This window comes from Coloeus monedula (genome assembly GCF_965178545.1).
Source record: "Coloeus monedula genome assembly, chromosome: 27".
Classification (NCBI taxonomy): Eukaryota; Metazoa; Chordata; class Aves; order Passeriformes; family Corvidae; genus Coloeus; species Coloeus monedula.
In genome coordinates, this window is record NC_138807.1 from 6697302 (window position 1) to 6703435 (window position 6134).

Sequence of the window (6134 nt, forward strand, 5' to 3'; positions counted from 1 at the left end):
GGGTAGCCTTGGGAAACGGCAGAGGAGTTGCGTCGAGTTGGGGAGGGAGGGAGGAGGAGCGAGGGTCCTCTCAAGTTTCAGCAATGCCGCATCACCTCATCTCCTCTTAACCCAGGTGTACCCTGCGAAGCGCGGCTGAAGCGTGCGGCCCGAGGACCACAGCCTTCTTAGGAGACGGTGAGTGCCAGAATTGTTGGGTTTTGGCCGACATGCCACTAAGTTCCTGTACTGATGCTCAGTTCTCTTTATTGTAGCTGACTGAGAGACAATGGCCTGGCGATGGTAGGAACTTCCCGGATGGCAAGGTGGCATTCTGTTGCACCCGAGGAGGATTTGCGTCCCCAGATGTCTGGGAGATAAGTTGAGGGATACGATCCACAGAGGGAATGAAAACAGGATGTTGGGGCTCAGCGGGAGGGATTTTTGAGTCCGCTTTGGAGGCGGGGATGTCCAGGGAGGGGCCCCTTAGCCCATATAAAGGGAAAGTCTCACGTCTGATCTCAGTGCCAAGGTGCGCAGGGCAAAGCAGTCCCGGTGCACGTTGTATCACCTGTCTGTCGTGCGTTCTGTGTGTTTTGGGCATCTCGTGTCTCATGTCTTTAATCTTAGCCCTTCGATGTGCTTGTGGTCATTCTTCTTGCCGAGAGTTTTCTCTCCCCTTTGCATCTCCTCGTTTGTCATCTCCCATGTCATGGGTGCCTGCATGGGTTTGGCCCGGAGCTGCTCTGCCCTGCTGCATACTCTGGCCTATAGAATAAGGCCCAGGGACTTGAAATTTGTAATGTAGGGTGTAGTTTGGCCTCTAGATAATATTCCTAGATTGACACAAGATGGCTGGAGCTGTTAAGTTCTCATGCAGCTCTTTGACTTTTGTCATCACTTTCTTTCAGATGCAGATGGATTAAAACCGTGGCAGAGCACCCCATACCGGGTGAGGGGCTTCCAGCAGGAAGGTCGGTCACCATCTGTATTTGCAGGACAAGTGTAAATGGTGGCTATGTTACAGCATTGTTCCTTGTCCTTATTCCTAGGAGGTAAAGCTGGATCTCGGCTGTCAAGGTCAAGTGAGCGAGGTAAGCGGTGCCTGGTGGACTGAACCAGTTGTTACTGCTTGGATGCCAAGTTCTGGTAGCTTAAGTTTTAAGCATCCATTGTCATTTGTGTGTTTTAGGCGGTCCACTTGTATTATGCCAAACCCCCTCACTGACTGGCCGACAGACCTGGCTCGCCGCCCTCATGAGCCCCCCTGAAGTGTTACGGCACTCTGTGATGAACCCTTTACTTTTTCCTTTCAAAGGTGATGTCCGGGTAACCTTTGGCAGTGGCCGAGGAGTTGCGGTGAGTCAGGGAGGGAGGAGGAGTGAGGGTCCTCTCAAGTTTCAGTGATGCCGCATCATCTCGTTTCCTCTTAACCCAGGTATGCCCTGTGATGATGGTGTTGGCCTCTGACCGTAACCAAAGCGTGCAGCCCGAGGACCACGGCCTTCTTAGGAGATGGCGAGTAGTGGAGTTGTCGGGTTTTGGCTGATGTGCCACTAAGGTCATGCCTTGATGTTTGATTTTCTTTATTGTAGCCGACGAAGAGACAGCAGGAACTTCCCAGACAGTGAGGCGGCCTTATTTTGCACCCGAGGCAGATTCCCTTCCCAGATGTCCGAGAGATAAGTTGAGGGTTACGACCCACAGAAGGGATGAAAACCGGGTGCTGGGTCAGGACTTGCCGGGAGGGATTTTTGAGTCACCTTTGGAGACAGGGATGTCCAAGAAAGGGCCCCTTAGCCCACCTAAAGGACAAGTCTCACTTTTGATCACAATGCTGAGGCGGGCAGAGCAGTTCCGGTGTGTGTCGTGTCACTTGTCTATTGTATGTTCTGTGTCTTTTGGGCATCTTGTGTCTTAGGTCTTTTTCCTTAGCCCTTCGAGGGGCCAGCTTATCAGAAATGCCGGGTATCATCCTTAGCATCCTCGGCCGGGTGCCGATACCGTTGGACCTTTGACTGACGAGCTCGGATGCACATCGGAATCGCATCTCCCTTTAGAAGCATTGAGTCAGGTCTTTTATGGTCTTGTTCTGAGCTATATTCACAGCTGTGCACTGCAGTGATCCATGACAGAGGATTAGGACTTGTCAGAATGCAAAGAGCGGTAGAGGATTCTGACAGTACGATTCTCGGGCATCCGTCTTTGCGGTTCTCGGAATGAGCCCTTCCGTTAGCATCTTCTTTGAGCCTCGTCGGTCTTGCCTAGATCATCTCGCTCTGCATTCTCTCAGTCCTTGCGGTCATTCCTCTTGCTGGAATTTTCTCTCTTCATTGCATCTCCTCGTTTGTCATTTCCTGTGTCACAGGTGCCTGCATGGGTTTGACACAGAGCTGCTCTGCCCTGCCATGTAGTCTGGTGTGTAGGTGTAGTAGGACAAGTCCCAAGGCCTTGAAATCTGTAATGTAGGGTGTAGTTTGGCCTCTAGCCGGTATTCCTAGATTGACACAGGATGCCTGGAGCTGTTAAGTTATCATGCAGGACTCTGACTTTTGTCATCGCTTTCTTTCAGATGCAGATGGATGAAATCTGTGGCAGGGCGCCCCAGACTAGGTGAGGGGGTTCCCACAAGAAGGTCAGTCACCGTTTGTGGGGCAACTGTAAATGGTGGCTATGTTACAGCATTGTTCTTTGTCTTTGCTTTCAGGAGGTAAAGCTAGATAGCAGCAGTCAAGGTCGATGGAGTGAGGTAAGCAGTGACAGAATGAGTTGTTATTGCTTAGTTATCAAATTCTGGTGCAGTTCTAAGCGTCCATTGTCATTTGTGTGTTTTAGGCGGTCCGTTTGTATTACGCCGAAACCCCTCACCGACCGGCCGACGGACCCGCTTCGCCACCGTCGTGAGCGCTCTGGAAGTATTACAGGACTCTGCAATGAAGCCTTTACATTTTCTGTTCTGAGGCACCTTCCGGTACATCCATGGCCATGGAGTTGCGGTGAGTCGGGGAGGGAGGGAGGAGGAGGGAGGGTCCACTCAAGTTTCAGCAATGCCACAACACCTTGTCTCCTCTTAACCCGGGCATACCCTGTGATGACGGCGTCGGCCTCGGAGCGTGGCCGAAGTATGTGGTCCGAGGACCCCGGCCTTCTTAGGAGATAGTGAGTAGTGGAATTGTCGGAGCTTTGGCTGATGTGCCACTAAGTTCCTGTAGTGGTGTTTGGTTTTCTTTATTGTGGCTGACTAGGAGACGACAGCCCGGTGACGACAGGAGCTTCCCAGAGGGTGAGCCAGCCGTCTGTTGTGCCTGAGGAGGATTCCCATCTCCAGATGTCTGAGAGATAAGTTGAGAGCTACAATCCACTGAGGGAATGAATGTGAGGTGTTGGGTCAGGGCTTGCTGGGAGGGATTTTTGAGTCAGCTTTGGAGGTGGGGATGTCCAGGAAGGGGCCCCTTAGGCCACAAAAAGGGCAAGTCTCACTTCTGATCACAATGCTGAGGCAGGCAGAGCAGTCCTGGTGTGTGTCACTTTTCTATTGTATGTTCTGTGTCTTTTGGGCATCTTCTGTTGCAGGTCTTTTGCCTTAGCCCTTTGAGATGCTTATTGGAAATGCTGGGTGTTATTCTTAGCATCTCTGCTTTCGGTGCTCCTCAGCCCGGTGCTGATACCATCGATCTTTTGACGTGAGAGCTTGGAGGCGCATCAGAATCACATCTCTTTAGAAGCGTTGAGTCGGATGTCTGTTATGGTCTTGTTCTGAGCTGTATTCACAGCTGTGTGCTGCAATGATCCATTAGAGCGGATTAGGACTTGTCAGAATGAGAAGAGTGGTAGAGGATTCTGACCGTACGATTCTCGGGCATCCGTCTTTGCAGTTCTCAGAATAAGTCCTTCTTCTGCCAGGGCTCTTTGAGCCTCATCGGCTCACTGTTGGTCTCGCCTAGGTCATCTCGTTCCTCGTTCTCTCGGCCCTTGCGATCGTTCTTCTCGCCGAGAGTTTTCTCTCTTCGTTGCATCCCCTCCTTTGTCCTTTCCTGTGTCACAGGTGTCTGCGTGAATTTGGCCTGGAGCTGCTCTGCCCTGCTGCACGGTCTGGCATATGGGTGTAATAGGACAAGGCCTGGGGACTTGTAATTTGTGATGTAGGCTGTAGTTTGGCCTCTAGATGGTATTCCTAGATTGACACAAGATGGCTGGAGCTGTTAAGTTCTCATGCAGCCCTTTGACTTTTGTCATCACTTTCTTTCAGATGTGGAGGGATTAAATCCGTGGCAGAGCGCCCCGGACCAGGTGAGGGGGTTCCCACAGGAAGGTCCGTCACCATTTGTGTTTGTGGGGCAAGTGTAAATGGTGGCTGTGTTCCAGCATTGTTCTTTGTCTTTATTTTTAGGAGGTCAAGCCGGATCTCAGCTGTCAAGGTGAAGTGAGCGAGGTAAGTGGTGACTGGTGGACTGAACTAGTTTTTCTTGCTCAATTATCAATTTCTGGTGCAGCTCTAAGCATCTGTTATTTTTTGTGCATTTAGGTGGTCCACCGGCAAGATGTCCTGGTCTGGGATGCTGGCAGCCAGGTGGGTGCAAGCTTAAGGTATAGGTGCAGTGTACTTTAATTGGAGGGGGGAGGTTGTGATTTCAGAGTCTTTCAGGATGTTTTTTGCTTTGTTTCTTTGCAGGTGCTGCTGCTGCCTTGGACATGCCAAGAAATAGAGACAATCAGGTGAGTTGGCCTTTAAGTGGGGCAAGTAATAGGTGAGCTGTATGTGGCAGTGTGCTAAGCATGTACCTTTTTGTTTTGCAGGTATTTTCTGGGCTGCCTCTGGAATCGGATGAAGATTTGAGGTGAGCCGGGGTACCGGTGCGGAGGACCCCTGGGGATTAATATTCTCGAGGGGCCACAGTGACGTTTTCTGTTTTATTGTCTTAGGTACTGTGAGCAGCTGCAGAGCTGAAGTTTGGAAGCGGCCAGTAAGTGATGAGCCTCGGCCCTTAAGAGGGAGGGAGGCCTTGCGGAAGGGGTCGCTTTTGGGACATCTCATCGCAGTCTGAATTTTTTTCTGAATTTTTGCAGCCACCGAAACAGACCCTGGGGACTGTATCAACATCCATGGTGCCTGTGTGTTCATTTCCATTGAGGATGGATTTTGTCAGCTCGTCTTCCAAAAGCTAAGTGTTGGGACTGGTGGTGGGGACAAGGGAAAACCCTTTGGAATTGCAGGAGGCAATTTGAAGTTAGCTTAGAGGAAAGGGCCGTAGGGGGATAGGCCCCTTGGAAGTAAAGGGAGAGGGTTTCTCCTCAGCATCGCCCGACCTTTTGCCGGGCAGGGCGGTTCTGACCCGTCTCTGTGTTCTCACGAGCTTCACGTCATCGGCCTTCTCTGAGTCTTGATGTCATCGTGGATCTTTTTGCCTGAGGAGCTCGCCTTTGGGTCTGGAGCGATTGCCCTGGTCCCCTAGCCATTGTTGCCTTCTTCTCTAGGCCTCCTGAGCTTCTTGAGCATCCTCTTAACAGCTCTGGTACTAACTTCTTGTAAGGACTTATGTTTTGCCGTCATGTGCTATTGCCATAGAGCTTTCTTTCCTTTGGCATCATTGGCCTCTGGCTCATCTTGCTGTAGGAATCTTGGGTCCATCAGGTGAAACTGCTGGGCAGTTTCAACTTGTGTCTGTGTTCTGTAGGTTGTGTCTTTGTTATGTAGTGTCCATTGTCCTCTGTGTCACAGGGTTTTGTTGCATGTCAGTGATTTTTTTTTTTTTTTGCATTGTTCTGGGCCATATTGGCTGTACTCTACTTGCCTACTTGCCCAGATGGGGCTTATTCTGGCATCTTTACCTTCTTACTTCTTGAGACTGGAGGAAGTACACAAGATGTTCTCATCCATCTTCCTTCTCAGTTTTGGTACTGGCTTCTTTTCACATGCCATTCCCTTGGACTTCTATAGGGAGGGTATCGGACCCTCCCTCCATGACCGCAGTATTTCAGTAGGTTCCATCACCTCTAAGTGTATTGCATTTGAGAATTAATCTTCTGGAGACTCATCTTGAGCCCTTGTGTCATTTTTCCTTAATTTGGGGTGCCGCCCATCCGTGCGCCGCTTAGGGTCGGAGCCGCCCTGCCCTGGCACGTAGAGTCACAGTTAGGTAGAACAGTCATAAAAC